The following is a 15,665-nucleotide window of genomic DNA, read 5'->3' as shown; positions in this document are numbered from 1 at the left end:
ATGTTGAGCATCTTTTCCTGTGATTATTTTACATCTGTGTATCTTCTTTGGTGAAGTGTCTTCTCATATCTTTTGCTGACTGAAACAAAATTAGGTTGTTTTCCTATCACGGAGTTGTGAGAATTCTCTGTATATCCTCGATACGAGTCCTTTAGCTGATATGTGCTTTCCTCGCAGGCTCTTTGTCTTTTCATTCTCTTAACAGTATCTTTGAAGAACAGGAGTTCTTAATTTTGATGAACTCTATCAATTTCTCTCTTCATGCCTCATGTTTCTGGTGTCATATTCAATTTTCTAGAAGTTTTTTTAGGTCTAGATTTTACATTTAGGTCTATGATTTAAATTTTGTGAAGTGTGGATGTTCCTTTCTCTTCCTTCCAACTTCTTTTCTTTGCATCTGACTATCCCAGTTGTTTGAGTGCTATTTGTTGAAAAGATTGCAAAAAATTTAAAATAAACCAACAGACAAACAGCGGTCCTTCAGCAAGGATAGCTAAGGTGCACTGACCTATCCAGCAGTTTCATTGAGCTGCTGCTCCGAGACCATTAGGATGCTCACATGTCCTTCGAGGGAGCCTTAGCTGCTCACCTTTCACTAAAAGTGCTCTCAGGCTGGATTAGGAAGGCAGAATGAGCTCAGACCTGATTAATCCAACAATAACTTTTTAGCTCTGTTTGGAAAATAAAAGGCATTCGCAGACAATATAAAGTTTTCTTTCTTTTTTCAGTCTTTGGACAATTGAGCTTGCAATTTTTCTTCCCAATGCATTCCAAATCTCTCTGACTGCTGGAGAAATTGGATAAAGATTTCCTTCTATCCTCAGTTTTATCACATACTGCTCTGTTCTAAATAGTTGGAAACAGCTGGATTTTTCATTAATCTGTGGGAAGCTTGGAAATTGCCAGAGGCTGGCAAACAACTCAAATCTATGTGTGAAATGCTACATCTAATTCCGGAAGAGAAAGCGTTACAGCTCAGATGGCACTGGTTAGGTCTCCTGTGGAGGGATGTTTGGCAGTAGGAGGTATTTCATTTGTCAGGGTGGTCGTGCTCCCATTTCTGGAGGAGAAACTGAGGACTGAGCTCTCATGTTGGCACTTAAATCATTAGGCCAGCCTATGAGTTGGCATGCGAATAACTATGCCATGGTTCCCATCGTAACCCAGTACTGGTGGGAAGGACTCAATATTGCTAGAAAGTACACTTCATCACAGGGAGATTAATCAGTTATTCTTGGCACTCTTAAGTTTGTTCTGAAATTGAGGCTAACTCAAAAGGGAGATAAGCATATTTCTCTGCTTCCTCTTTCATCTGCAAGGCTTTAGGCTCTATGGACTTCATCAGCTCATGACACGGTACAGTAACAACAACTAGATATGTTGATTTCAGAGTCTGCGGGGCCCTGTTGAGTTGTCTGGAAAAATCAGAAATTCTGTGTTCTAATTTGAGAATATTTCCCAAAGTGACAAAAGGCCGCATATTCTGGTTTGAACATCGGTGACTTTTTCCCTTGTCTACACAGAAAGGATCATTGTGTGACACTGAGAAGTCAGACATTGTTTGGTTAATTGAATGCTCCCGTCTTTGAGGTAGTCTTCAAATAAACTACAACTGGGGCCAAACCTTTCCTGTACCTATCTTAGAAGATTTGTTTGTTTTTCTTTTTTGGAATTAAATGTACTCAAACTCAAAGAGGGGGATTTGTTATGAGGACATGGAATGTGTCATGAAATCTGAGAGTAAGTGTTTTCTCCAGGAACCTCGAGGGACCAGTATAGTGGGATAACTCCTTTGTCCTACGGGAGCCTCGTTTTCCCATCTCTGCCTTTCTCTGGGTGCCCACTTTCCCTCCCTCTCACTGGCCTGCTCCCCTTCATTTCCTTTTGAACTAATATGGTTGTCCCAGACTCAGCTGTTTATCACAACTCTGTTTAGTTGCCCAAAGTAGACACATGAAACCCCTGAGAAGGCCCACGACCCCATGAGGCCCCTGCATTTCCCAGTCCTTTTTCCCGGCCAGAGTCCCCATCAGAAGGGATCAAGTTCTCTAAAAAGACATGTGGCACGTCAGGCAAGCTGGCCAACAGGCCAACTGCTCGACTTCCCTATGGCACGGTTACAGATACACAGTGGCGGAAGTGCTAAATGACATGAATACTGAGCACTGGAAAGAAAGATTCCCAAGTAGCTTTACTCTCAACTCTTGGAGTCACAAAACAGACCAAGGGGATGGGGAAGACTGTGTGACTGCAGCAGGCGACCCTAGAGAGAAGGGTTCTCATAGTCTGTCTCTATCTATGTTGGCTTTGCAGTGGCTTATACGGCAGAATTCATCAGATAACCATCTAAACTGGTTTAGCGTGGCCACTGTCTTCCTGGCAACTGGGACCTATACTGCTCACAGGGAATCATCATCAACCTCGTTCAGGTAACTAACTGGCACCACTAAATGGTGATGCTGCCTTCAGCATAGCATGGACCTTCTACAGACTAACCAGGAGACGTTCCTTGTAGAGAAAGAAGATGGGGGAAGACTGACAAAGTCACTTTATGACTTAGAATCTGTCCAAGTGGATTTGCTCTTCCAATAAACGAGTGAAAATGGCCTCATCACAGTCCTCATTCCACTGGCCTCTCCATTTGTAATTTTTCCTTTTCCATTGGTATCTTTTCGCCATTTGGAATCCTTCTTATGCCTTTGACAGGACAGGGGCTCCTGGGCCCTTCCTTACCAGGTGCTCTATTGGGCTGGTGTCTGCACATGTGGGCAAGGGTGCCACCCAAGAGGTACCACCTTTCTCTAGAGACAGTGAGGTAAAGCCCCAGCCATCCTGAGAGGCTGGATCTGTCAGCTGAGTCACAGAGTTTGATGGTGGGAGGAAAGAATGTCAGAGGCTGGAGAAGTCAAGAGTTCATGGGTGGCTACGTGTGTAGGAAGAAGTGGTGGGGTGCGGGGGAGATTAAGCAGCAACGGCAAGTGGGGGAACTCAGGATATGTGGAAGAGAGCAAGTCGGTGGGACTGGTGTCCCCTGAGGAGGGGAGGGGAAGAGGGGGCTGGTGTTCTAGGGGACGAGACAGTCTGTGCACCCATCTCCTGACATAGAATCCAACCTTTGATTCTAACCTGCTGCCCCCGCCACTGCCTGCCACGTGTTACTCATTAATCAGCTGGTATGGGAATGAGAGCAGCATGGTGGGAAGGGGCAGACAGGAAACATCCCTGGATGGCAGCTTTAGTCTGATCCTCCAGGGAGCCCTGGAGTCAAGCTTGACTTCAGCGTGTGTCCGACTCAAGGTGAAGAATTGGCTTCCACGAGCCTAAGCCTTTCAGTCATTGGTTGGACACTCCCACAGTGGGGTTCTAACTGGTTTCTAAAATCGGAGAGACCTTTCACAGCCTGTCTCTGGAAAGACTATCTTGTATAACTTAGTGCTCAGGTCTTTAAAAAGTGTTGACATATAGTACAGATTGTTTCCTGCAATATACTCAATTCATTCACGCACCAAACTTTCATTGGATGCCTTCTATGCATGAGAGGTGTGCCAGGCACTGGGAATGCATGAGAGATGTGCCAGGCACCACGGTAGTCCTGTTTTCTAGGTAGTTGAGGAGACCAAAAAAACCCATTAATTCTTAAATAATAGAGCTTAAGAGCTTAAGAGGAGGATGCCTGTCTTATAATGGACACACAGCTTTGGTGCCCTTTGATCAAACTTCCACACAAAACCAAAGAACTGAATTGCCTCTTTCCTAGACTTTTTTCATTATCTATTATCATCTCTTCTTAGCTATTGAGATAAAGTCAAATCAACCACAGGCTTGAAGAACAAGTTCTCCAGGAAATCAAGCTTTGAGGAAAAAAGGCATGAGTTCTCTATTTATTCAGTGAATTCTCAAAAAGTCATATTCTCTTTTCATTTTTTTAAGAGGTTCTTTTTTCTGCTGGACACTTCCTGGTGTCTTATGTAAATAGACAAGTAGATAAAGACATAGATGTTTATTAAGTACTTACTATGTGTCAGATACTATGCCAGATACAAGGAAAACTATCCCTACAGAAGACCCCTCTAGGGGGTTCTTATTAAGATTAGGTTTGGAAAAAAAGCTCATGAAAAATTTCCAGGCTGATTCAAAGACATGAAGTGTGTGTTTGTGACCTATCAACAGTTTTTTTTTTTTTTCTTTTTGCCATTTCTTGGGTTGCTCCTGTGGCATATGGAGGTTCCCAGGCTAGTGGTCCAGTCGGAGCTGTAGCGCCAGCCTACGCCAGAGCCACAGCAATGCAGGATCCAAGCCCATCTGCGATCTACACCACAGCTCACGGCAACGCCAGATCCTTAACCCACTGAGCAAGGGCAGGGATTGAACCCGAAACCTCATGGTTCCTAGTAGGATTCGTTAACCACTGAGCCACGACGGGAACTCCCAGAGCTCCTTTTAAAGTATGGGAAGTGCTTCTCCTGCACAAGGCTGTGAGGCTGGGAGAAAACTGTGCCAGCCAGGGTCTGTGTCTTCTCAGCACCCAGGCGTAGCATACCAACAGCCCTCCCAACAGGAGCCATGGAGGATTCCTGGAGTGGCCCTAACTGCTGCTCAGTCCATCCACTCCATCCTGCTTCCAGGCTCCATAGGAATGCTTTGGATAATATGGTAGGAAGCAGTGGGGTGGTGAAGGGAGAGGACTGCTGAAAACACTGACAGATTCTTTTCGTGCTCATTGTCATTAAAAAAAAAATAGAGAAAACAGAAACTTTGCTTTGGACGAGAGACAGAAAGTAGGTCACTAAAAGCTAGTCTGCCTTTCCTTCTTCATTGTATTTAGGGGAGGCAAGAGGGATTGTGAAAAGCTGGTGCTAAATAATTTTTATGATGGTAACCAGCCCTTTAATATTTTTTTCGCTGCGGGGGGTGGGGGAGCACCTGCGGCATGTGGAATTTCCCAGGCCAGGGATCGAACCTGTGCCAGAGCATCAATACCAGATCCTTAACTGCTAGGCCACCAGGGAACTCCAACCCTTTAATCTTAAAATTATAATGGTCATAAAAACACCAAGAATAGCCATAAAGAAAATGCTGACCCAGAGGCACATGTCTGAATCCCTTTCAAAGCAAACCTGAGGGAGTTGAATAGAGGGCTGGAGGGGGGTGTATCTGAAAGTGTGATCCCGGACTTGGTGCTCTCAGATTGAATAAAGATGAGTACAGCAAGGGAGTAAACCACCAGAATAGTCATGCAGCCAAGTCATGTCTTGATCTCTGTCTGTGAGATGCGGGAACCTCCACACATTGTGGGTGAAGTCAATCAGAGCCTGGTGGCGTTGTCAGCCGGAGTCAGCTCTGTGTCTGACCTTCAACTGTATGTCTAGAATCTGTGTCTTAATGTAAATTGGCTTATGGCTGTGTCTTCCCTTGGGGAATAAGCTTCCATTGGCCAGATGGCCGGCTGACCCTGGTCAAAGTAAACATATGGTAGGTTATAGCCGTCGTGCTCACAAGAATAAATACACCGATATAAGAGCCCACAGAACAAAAGGGTCAGTGCCATAAATAGCGAGCCTCTTTGACAGTGACCTCTTTGACAAGAGATTGCCGGGAAAGTAAAACTTTGGGGGAAGGGCTACTGAGAATTAAGGAAGAAGAAAACACATCATTGCATGCTGAGCACTGTAGACAGGGTATGGGGGGGGGGGAGATGGAGGAAAAATAAGGTCTGGATACAGATTGTCCTGTGAAATTGTTCTTTTTCATCTTTTTAGGGCTACACCCAGGGCATATGGAGGTTCCCAGGCTAGGGGTGGAACCGGAGCTATAGCTGCCAGTCTATACCACAGCCACAGCAATGCAGGATCTGAGCCACACCTGCAGCCTACAGCACAACTCATGGCAATGCTGGATCCTTAACCCACTGAGCAAGGGCAGGGATCGAACCTGCATCCTCATGAATGCTAGTCAGATGTTTCTGGGAACTCCCTGTGAAGTTCTTCTATGGTGGAATTAACAGTTGGGACAGCAGGATAGCTGTGTGTCCAGTGGCTTTGGTTAACTTCCATATTCTTTGGAGAGTGGTTGCCTTAGTTTGGGTTTCCTCAGAAGATGCTAAGGCAAGGATTAAAGTGCAAGTTGTTGATCGAGGGAACACCGGCAGGGGATCGGGGAAGCGAGACAGGAGTGTGAAAGGGAAATCCTTAATGAGTGTGTCATCAAGCAGCTGCCACGCTGGGTGACTGCACCTCACCCCCTCTGGGGAAGCTATGGCAGCAGGGGTTGAAAACAAACCCTCAGACTCATCCCACCCAAAGGGCAAGGGAACCAGGGTACATATGCACCAACTTTTTTGAGCCATGGATTAAGGACCACTCCTGGAACATTCATTCCACAATACTTTGTCTCCGAAGCAGTGAAGTGGGCTCCAGCAATGTGGAAGGACAAAGAAAGGCTGATGCTGCAGCTGGAAGCCTGGCAGGTGTGCATGGGATTGATAAAGGGTGAGAGGACGCAGGCAGCACACTGATAGCCTTGCAGCTATGCTTTTGCAAGGGAAAGACATTTATAGTGGGGATGGGAGAGCAGAGGACTCACATATAAATATATAAATACAAGTTTTTTTTTGAGGAAACTGGAACAGAGAAGTGCAGAAAAAGTTTAGAGTTCTATTTTAGAGGAAGAAATAACACCTCAAGTTGAGTAAATGCTTGCTTTCTTCCTGTCCCCCCGCCACCCCCTCCTGCCCAGTTCTTTCATCCCTATGGAAATGGGGCACAGCAAATGGAAGACCTGTTCCTATGACTAAATATTATTTGAAGACAAAAACACCAAGAGCTATTATTTGGCAACATGAGAACTAGCTCTAAGCCTACTTGAAACATGGGATACATTTTTGCGATAAGATCATAGGCTACGAAGAGTCAAACCGTTCTCCTGAAATAGGGCTCCTTGTGTTATGCCTGTTACAGTTTTATTGGGTAACGTGCTACACTGAATTATAACGAGAAGTATTTGTTTATTGGATTTACTTTATGAGCCAGTCCCTGGAAAGGGGAGCCTAATGGAGGTTGCACCTCCGTGTTGACAGAGCGCCTTGCCCTGGGACAATGTAAGTGAGGGTAACACATATTTTTACATGTCACAGGGCGGAGGAAGTGAGGCCAAGTAGGGAATGGGTTGGAGTATCTTCAACTCGCCCCCGAGAGAGCTCCATTCTGTTAAGAGGCACATTTGATTCCATGCTTCATGAAACTCAGAGGTCTGTGAGGGAGGGAAATTGAACAGCGAGGTGTCATAATGTAGGACCTCAGCCAGTGGCTGGTGGGACTCTCCTTGCTGTAGAGAAGATTAACTGTACTGTGATATGCCTAGGATATGCCTACTCCATGTTAACATCCTGATACAAATAGGAGAAAGGGACATGCCGAGCAGAAAGAAAGCTCCAAAGTTGGGGCCACACAAGGTGTGGGTGCTGTAATTAAGAACCAAAAGTCTTTCTGGGTGATCTAGACTTCTGTGAAGACCAACGCTGGTGGATAGGCACTGCCCAGAAACGTGAGCACCTAGCTCTGGAGGGGGTTCTCCCCTCGTCAGACCCCCATCTCGAGATGCTCAGGCTCTGACTGGCCGTCTGGGCCACAGTTCCCTCCTACCACATGACATCTCTCCTCCGACACCCCTCCTGCCAGCCCCCAGCCTGGAGTGCCCTCTTTGCCTTATCCCGGCTCTGACGTCCCATGCCAGGCTCTTCCTCCAGGCCTCCATGGGGACACTGTCCTTAACGGGCTTGAGCTCTACCTCCCCCAGGCCAGGCTGCCGCCCTCACCCCACTCAGGTGTTCTGGTCATTCAGTGCAACTCAGAGCAGATTTGCAAAGGCTCCTTTTGGAGAGACACGAACCTCCTTTAAGAAACCAAGCTGAACAACAGTAACAACGACCCCTGATTTAAGAACACTCTTGCATTTCAACTCAGCAGCTTAGCCAACGAGGATGAAATGTGTCAGTCCTCCTCCTCTCTCCCATTTTTAGACTTTAGATGAAAACAGATGGTGGGACTTAGGTGTGAGGCTTCAGCAGTTGACTGATGGAGAAGGAGATGCAGGCCCGTCTAGGTTCGCACCTGTGTGAGCGCGTGCCAGCCGAGGGGGTGAGGAGGAAGCGCAGAGCAAGGACAAAAAAATGACAGCCTCTTTTCTGCTTCTGTTTCAGTTTCTGATCTTCACGCCAGAGCCAGATGTCCTGATTAAGGAGCAAATGAAGTTTGGGAAAGAGCCAACTGATAGAAGATGCTTCTGTTGGACCAGGAGACTTCAAAAAAAAAAAAAATTAATCCAATTTTATGTAAGTGATTTCCTCTCCACCTGGTACGGCAGGAAATATAATCTCCCGGGAAGGACGGAGTTGAAGATTTTCCAGTTACCACTTTTTCCTGTGCTAGAGACAATTTTACTTCAAAGGCATAGACTAGGGGGAAGGTCAATGGATTTGACTAGCTGGTGTCCTGCACCCTTTCTGAGGAACACCTGTAGGGGGCAGCCCTTCGGGCAAAGAAAGCTTTCCCTGGGCCCTGTCTGCTGGGCTGGAGGGCCCTGTGCTAGCGGCAGGGGTGGGGAGCACGCCACTGCTCCCCTGGCTGAATCTAGCACAAAACAGGATTTGCCAAGCTGTGTTGAATGACATTCCAATGGAAAATGGAAGATTCCTGGAAGCAGCAAACCGACACCCCCCCAACCTCCCCCCCCACCAAGTTATTCTTGCTTTTAATCCTCCTAATGTGTGTCTTTCTGGGTGGAAGGGTCTAAGTAGAGACCCTCCCACAATCAGCACCTCCTCTAAGGGGTTCCCTCTGACTGTGCCATGTCCCAAATATTTGTGGGAGTTCCAATTAAAAGGAGAAACATTCTCTATCTCCCCCAGCTCCTGGCAGTACAGTGAGCTCTTACCTTCCAGCCTGGAATCAGGAAAATGCTATTTTGAGGAGAAAAAGTGCTTATTTTTATTGGGCAGGACTTGAACTGCATTTTAGTTTTTCCTTTTTAAGCCTAATCACTTCACAGTGACTGATGATGCCTGAAGCCACGGGTCCTGCTTCCTGCAGTGAAATGCGGAACTCTCCTTGCAGGTCTGGGCTTGCAGGAGGGTGTGCCCCACACTCCAGGCAGAGTTGCCCATACTGTACAGACAGTTGGGTCTTTGTTCAGAAAGGCTGACTCTCTGGAGGTAATGCTGCAGAATGGGACTGGGTCCCCTGCCGTGAGGGAAGGCCTTGCTCCTGTTACGGAAGGGACGGGAAATCCTTTTACCTCTTAAGGTTCCAGAACAAGAAGTGGCTGGGCCAGCTGGAGCCTAATCTCCTCCCCTCCTCTGTTGGTGGGAGTTAAGAACAATGAGGAGGGTGTCTTTGAAAACAGGTGGGATTACCAAAGGATTACACCAGCAGGATAGGTAAAACAGAGGGTCCGCGCCCTGCTGGACCTCTTGGCCAAGCTGGGGACCTCATTCCCAGGGGAGCAGCCTCCCCCGACCGATTCTTAGCCTCTCTTCTCTGAGGACCCAGCAGGGGAACAACAGGGCTGGTTTGCAGCCCCTGTTGTTAATTTTGAGAATTCTATTTGGAAAAAGCATGGATGATCCTTGTTTAGGGAAAATAAAACTAAATAGATTTTTTTTTATGAATTTTGGAAGCCTAATATTTTGTCATGTCAATCCCCCCACCTCATGCCAACCCTTTATATTTTTGCTCTAACAAGGATGATTTGGTGGAATGGAATAGAAAACAAACAAACCCTAAGTTGCCCTTTTCTGGAGGTCTGTGCAAACTCCCATGGGCCCTTCCCTCAATAAAGAGATGTCTAGGGGAGCTCAACTTGCCATTCAGCAGGGCTGATGGCCTGGGTCAAAGACCAATGCAGGAGAGACAAGGTGAGGCAGGGGTCACAGGAGCTCTGAAGGCAAAGGGAGGGGCCCAGAGTGAGCACGTGTGCACATGGGAAGCCTCCCCTGCTCTGAACACTAGTTATACTAGGTTTCAGTTTCCCCCGGAACTAAAATTTACCCCACTTACAGGGAAATAGGAAGAACAATGCATGATGGCAGCAAGGGAGCTGGAAAGCACTACTGCATAGTTATCTCCTATTAGAAAAGTCAGATGTAAGAAGACAAAACCAACCCCCCCACCCCCCCAAAAGCTCATACTGGCCCCTCCTGAGCCAAGCTATTCTTAGGTTACCTTGAGGAAATTAGGCTCTTATTTTGCAGAACTATCTTAGCATCATCCGTGTTTTCAATTACAAGTAATTTTGGGCAGTGTTCCCAAAGGGCTGGAGCCGGGAGGGCTGATCTTTATGTTCAAAGGCTGAGCACCTGCCTGAGAAATCTGGGAGCACAGGTTTTCTTCCCACGATGCCTTCTTCATGCAAATTAATCTATTAGCTGGTATGTGTGTCAGTTTATTTAGGAGCATGTGTGCTGACAATTGGTTTCTGACTGTAAAATATGGTCTTGAGGGAAGAAATGATTAATTGCCTGCTTTAAAGCATGTATATGTGTGTCAGGGTGTGTGTTTAATGACAGTCGTTATTAGTACGTGTGTGTCTACAAAACTTAAAGGTAAACTAAAGGCAAATGACCACTGAAAAATTGGAAGATGTGAATAAACAGAAAGGCTCTGGGCTTGTCTGGACCTTTGTGCCCTCGAAGGAATATCATTTCTCGCCAAGGGCACCATTTCCAAACAGAAAGTAGGAGACCATTCATGACAGAAAAAAAAAAAAAAATCCATCTCTTGTGTAATCCATAGGGTGACGTATGCCTTCTTAAAAACAGTAGAGGCTGCAAACATCTCAAGTAGGTCTATCTTATAACAAACATCTTTTTGTCTCTGCCTGTGTTTTTACTTTTAAAATGCTGTAAAGGTCTACAAAAATGTAATAAGGTCTTCATCTGATGTGGTCAGAATGCAGAGACTACCTGGTCCCTTGTAGAAATCTGCAATAACAGACCGGCTAACATCATTTTCAAAAAAGAAAATTCAGGCCATTTACAGTTATGAATTCTTGATTTTCCCCAATAAGGATCCTGACATAAAGGAAGCAAAATGACCACTGTTTCATTACAGAAAGGACATTTTAACATACAAGGCAGGCGGCATATGATCTTGGAAGGGTAGTGCTTTAAGTTGAAGAAACGTGTTGGAAGGTTTACTGCTGTCTGCCTTTATCTTTCTCATTTTGCTGCGGAAAGTGTGTGGGAGCCCCTCCTTTTCATAACTGAGTTGGATGCAGCACCTTGAGAGCTTCTGACCTAGGCATTGACACTGTGTAAGAAATATGACAGCAACATTGCCCACAGTCAATGAAAGGGCAGGGAAATGGGTGGGGTTTGGAGGAAGGTGGTCCAGGATGGGGTAGGACAGCCCTTATGAAGGGCTGAGGTTTCCTGCTCAGTGTATAGACACATTACTTCATTCAATTGCAATCTTGTTTCTAGAGGCTTGTTTCAAGTTATGCATGTTCCCAGGCTGTCTGCCCTGAGGTTCTGGGGCTAGTACCTTTCTATTTTTTTAAATGATTTTTATTTTTTCCATTATAGTTGGTTTACAGTGTTCTGTCAATTTTCTACTGCACAGCAAAGTGACCCAGTCACACATACATGTATACATTTGTTCTCACATTATCCTCCATCATCACAAGTGACCAGATATAGTTCCCAGTGCTCAACAGCAGGATCTCATTGCTTATCCATTCCAGATGCGATAGTTTGCATCTATTAGCCCCATGGGGCTAGCACTTTTATAAAGGTGGCAGGGGATAGCTGGTGGAAGAACGCTGAGACACAGAGGGGGGATGGAAAGCTGCAAAGGTGGGGGCATCGACTCTAGATTTAAAATAAGAGAAGGCAGTGATGCAAAAGGCAGGAAGGTAAAAGCCCTTGGGTGCCCAGAAGGGTAAGCAGATTGGGTGTGAGATGCAGCCAGGATCGACTATAGCTATAGATGAGGTGACAGGAAATCATCTAGCTTCAGTAAAGCAGATTCAGGGGTCAGGTAAAATCAGCTTGCAGAAGGTGCTGCCTGGGTTTTGAGACTAGTTGAGAAAGGGAAGCAGAGTTGTAGGAGAGCCCTCCTAGGAGGTAGCAGAGTGATGGAAAGAAAATATTAACTTTTTTTTTAAAACGGAAAGATGAACATACTTTCAATCACTCAACAAACATTTACTGGGTGTCTACTAAGTACTGAGGATTGTGGTAAGTGCCGAGGGATTTAAAGATAAAAGGAACAGGTCCTGCTCGTAAAATATTCTCAGTCTGAGAACTTTTGGAGGGAGCCAGAGTGGTGGGCAGATATTACTAAGGTTTTGGTATTAAGGGCTCTGCTCTCCAGGAGGGAAAGGCTGGGGCTCTTGCTGCACAGAGCAAGAGCATGCACCTTTATTGAGGAGGGCCACTGGTTGGGAACAGCATTATAGGGGTCATTGCTGAGCTGGGCTTTGAAGGATGATTAGGAGTTCTCCAGGCAAAGAATGGAGGAGTGGCCATGCAGGCAGAGAAATCAGTGGGTGCAAAGGAATGGAGGGATCTTAGTGAGTTGTACAGCTGGAGTGGAGAGCACAGTGAGGCAGGAGATGGCTTATGAGTTTCATACTATGGTGGGGACTTGGGGTTTTAGTGTGCGAGTCCATCAGGCGAAGGCAGCCAACTGGACAAAGCTGAGGGGATGACACCTGATGGAGAAGGGGAAGAGCAATTTTGAGGTGGGGAGGAGGAACATCCAGGGAGCTGGTGGTGGCTGGCCTGGATCTCCCCCTACCCTTCGACTCCATGGCCATCTGGCTGTGAGAAAGAGGCTGTGGAGGGGGAGGGCATCTGGAGGAGCCACTCAGGGGAATTCTAGAGAGAAATGAAAGACCTGCCATATTGTCATTATTTGCTATCCACAAAGACTCTCATTAGATATGTAACTGATTCTCACTGACACCATAGCCCCTACATCTGTTGTTCTGCTTTTAAATGAAGTACGATCTTCCTTTCTGATATCCATTTTCCGCAAAGATATCAAGTACCAGAGGCATGGCCATTCTGAACAGGAGCCAAGGTATATTGATTACATATTCTCTGTCCTCTTGTTGAAACTTGTTTATATTTCAGAAAGTCAAACATCCACCAACAGGAAGGACTCCACAGAACACCGATTACTACTATTGGTGGGAGGTTTCAGTGAAGAAAATCAGGACAAACACTTACTCAATTGTATTCCTATTTCTTTTTAAATCTTGAAAAGAAGAATGACATAGAAGAGATAGCATGATTGGTGCAAAAAGTGCTGAGTCTGGATTCCACAGGCTCAGGTTTTTGTTCGGGTTATACCGTTAGTCATCTGTGAGAATTTGAGCAAAGTTTATTCTTGGTGCCAATTTGGATTCATTTTTTCCTCCATCACACCCCACGATTAAAGAAATAGAGTAATAAATACACTGCAAGACTCAAGACTTTCAAGTCATGATTTTATAGATACAAATAAACAATTTCAGGAAATAGTTCTGCATTCTATTCCTTGGCCTAATTTATAAACTAAAATTGACTTAATGCATGTTTTATCAGCTCATGAAAAGTCATGTCTGCACTCAGGGGGCTTGCTAGTTGCTACCTAAGGGAAAAGGAGTAATGGGACCAGCATATGAGAAAAATCAGCCTTTGGAGAGTCAGAGAATCAGAGTGACTCACTATAGAAACACTGTGGAGAAACGGTAATGGTAAATCAGCACAGGCTTTGCAGAAGATGCCTGCTGTTTGCTGATATCATCCACAATGATTTTCACATGTAGGTGATTTGTGGCAGGTTTCCAAGTAAAAGAAAATTTGTGCGTGTTCTTCCATAAAAAAAGATCAAGAAAAAAAGAAGGTGGTCTTTTCAGGAGGGTAATAATGACGTGAAAAATCCTTTGCCTAAGTAAGTCATTTTTAAAGGAATTGATTTCATGGTGGACAGAATGATACTCCCTCCCCCATGCCCAGGATAACCATAGCCTGGTCCCTGGGAACTGAACCTGTTGCTTGACATGGCAAAGGGACTTAGCAGAGGTGATTATGTTAAAGGATCTTGAGGTTGGAGAGCATCCTTGATTATCCAAGTGACCTCAATGTAATTACAAGGTCCTTCCAGGAGGAAAGCAGGAATGTGGGGTCAGCAAGGAGATGGGACATTGAAGCAGAGGCTGGAGTGATGCCATTGTTGAGAGGAGGCCCTGAGCCAGTGAAGAAGCACATGGCCTTGAGAAACTGAAAAAGCCAAGACATAGATTCTCCACTGGCACTTGCAGCAGGATTACAGCCTTGCCAGCACCTTGGTTGTAGCCCCTTAAAGCCCATTTTTGGATGTTTGCTCTCAGGTGCTCTAAGATAAATGAAGTTGGTATTGTTTTAAGCCAGTAAGTTTATGTTAACTTATTACAGCAGCAAGAGGAAACTAATACAAACTTGCTGAGTGGTCCTGGTCCTCTGGGTTGTCTGCTCCTCCTGGGTTACAGACCCCCCTCTCTGTGCCTTTAGTTCACCCTCAGTGTCTTTCATAGCTCTGGCCACTCTTTTGTAATTGCCTTGTCATGATTGGTCTCCTCATTGGATGTGTGCCTCTTGAGGGCGGGGAGTTATCTTAGTCACAGCTGTGCCCCAGCTGTGGGGGCAGTGCCTAGTGTGGATGAGTAAGCTGGTGAAATCAGTGCCAAATGGGGTATTTGCAAACGGATCAAGAGTGGCTCAAAAAGGAAGTCGGTATGCCATTTCTGGCTTGGTAAGATCTGGGTGTCACCCTTTGATGGTACAACTGAAGGTGAAAGTGGGTTGTGAACAGATGTGAGAAGTGTGATTTTATCCCCAAACTCCTTGGTTCTGGCTACTTTCTTGCCTTATACTGTGGTCTGCTGAAGTCTGGCATGGGGCAGTTGGATTGTGGGTGATTGAACCCGACTGACCTATTCAGGGAAGATCTCTGCCAAGTCTTGTTCAACATACATGGCCCTGTGACCTGTGGGACGTGGTGTGTGATCCCTCCATGTGTTAAGTCCTCTTTCACCCTCTGTTCTGGGTCTCCTGTGGCTGCAGTCCTTCTGGAGACTCCACCTAACATCTACTCTCGAGGCTTGGGCCGGGACACAGCCCGCAGATGCTGCCTGACCTGTGGCACTAAGAGAGAAGTCTTTCCTGCTCTGGCACTGGTTGCACCTCTTTTGAGCCTTGGGCTGAACTCCCGTGAGAGCGGTCATTTCCATCACCAGGTTCTCCCTAGGGGTTTTGCTTCCCTTATCTTCTCTGGACCTGGACATTGCCTCTCAAGGCTGCACTGTAAATCCCACACTTTTGGCAACTCTAGACCTGTAATTCTTGTATTCCTGTGCCCCAGGATGCCATGGAGGGCCTGTTCTTCTATCCTTAGGAGTCCAGTTGTTCCTCCATATGGGAGCTACTAGCTCTGCTCCTCTCACATCTTCTCCTCTCTATCCTGGGTGATGGTATCAGAGAAGCTCTATTCAGTTGGACTCCAGCATTTTTCCCTTTGAGCACCAAACACCCAGGTGGCCCACCTTGAGATGTCCTGCTCTACCCAGCCTGGCTGTCTTTTCACCTGCTACCTAATTGCTGTTTGGGAGGTCATGCCATATGTTTTTCAAAGAAGTTCTTAGGG

At 46.0% G+C, this 15,665-nt stretch overlaps 1 long non-coding RNA gene across 1 annotated transcript in view; it reads left to right on the top strand.

Moving 5' to 3' along the window:
- LOC102165717 (uncharacterized) overlaps window positions 1–10,670 on the top strand; it is a 54,870-nt gene extending 44,200 nt beyond the window's left edge. The window contains exons 5-6 of the long non-coding RNA XR_014838067.1: window positions 2,314–2,429; window positions 8,198–10,670. This is a non-coding gene — a long non-coding RNA (uncharacterized LOC102165717). The remainder of the gene's footprint in view (window positions 1–2,313; window positions 2,430–8,197) is intronic.
- The last annotated feature ends 4,995 nt before the right edge of the window (window positions 10,671–15,665 follow it).

Source organism: Sus scrofa, chromosome 2 (assembly GCF_054392235.1).
Source record: "Sus scrofa isolate SSC_HxYL_T2T_F1_AM1 chromosome 2, Sscrofa_HxYL_maternal_Yorkshire_Landrace_v2.0, whole genome shotgun sequence".
NCBI lineage: Eukaryota > Metazoa > Chordata > Mammalia > Artiodactyla > Suidae > Sus > Sus scrofa.
The sequence above is the reverse complement of the archived record's forward strand: the minus strand, read 5'-3'. Positions and strand labels throughout refer to the sequence as shown.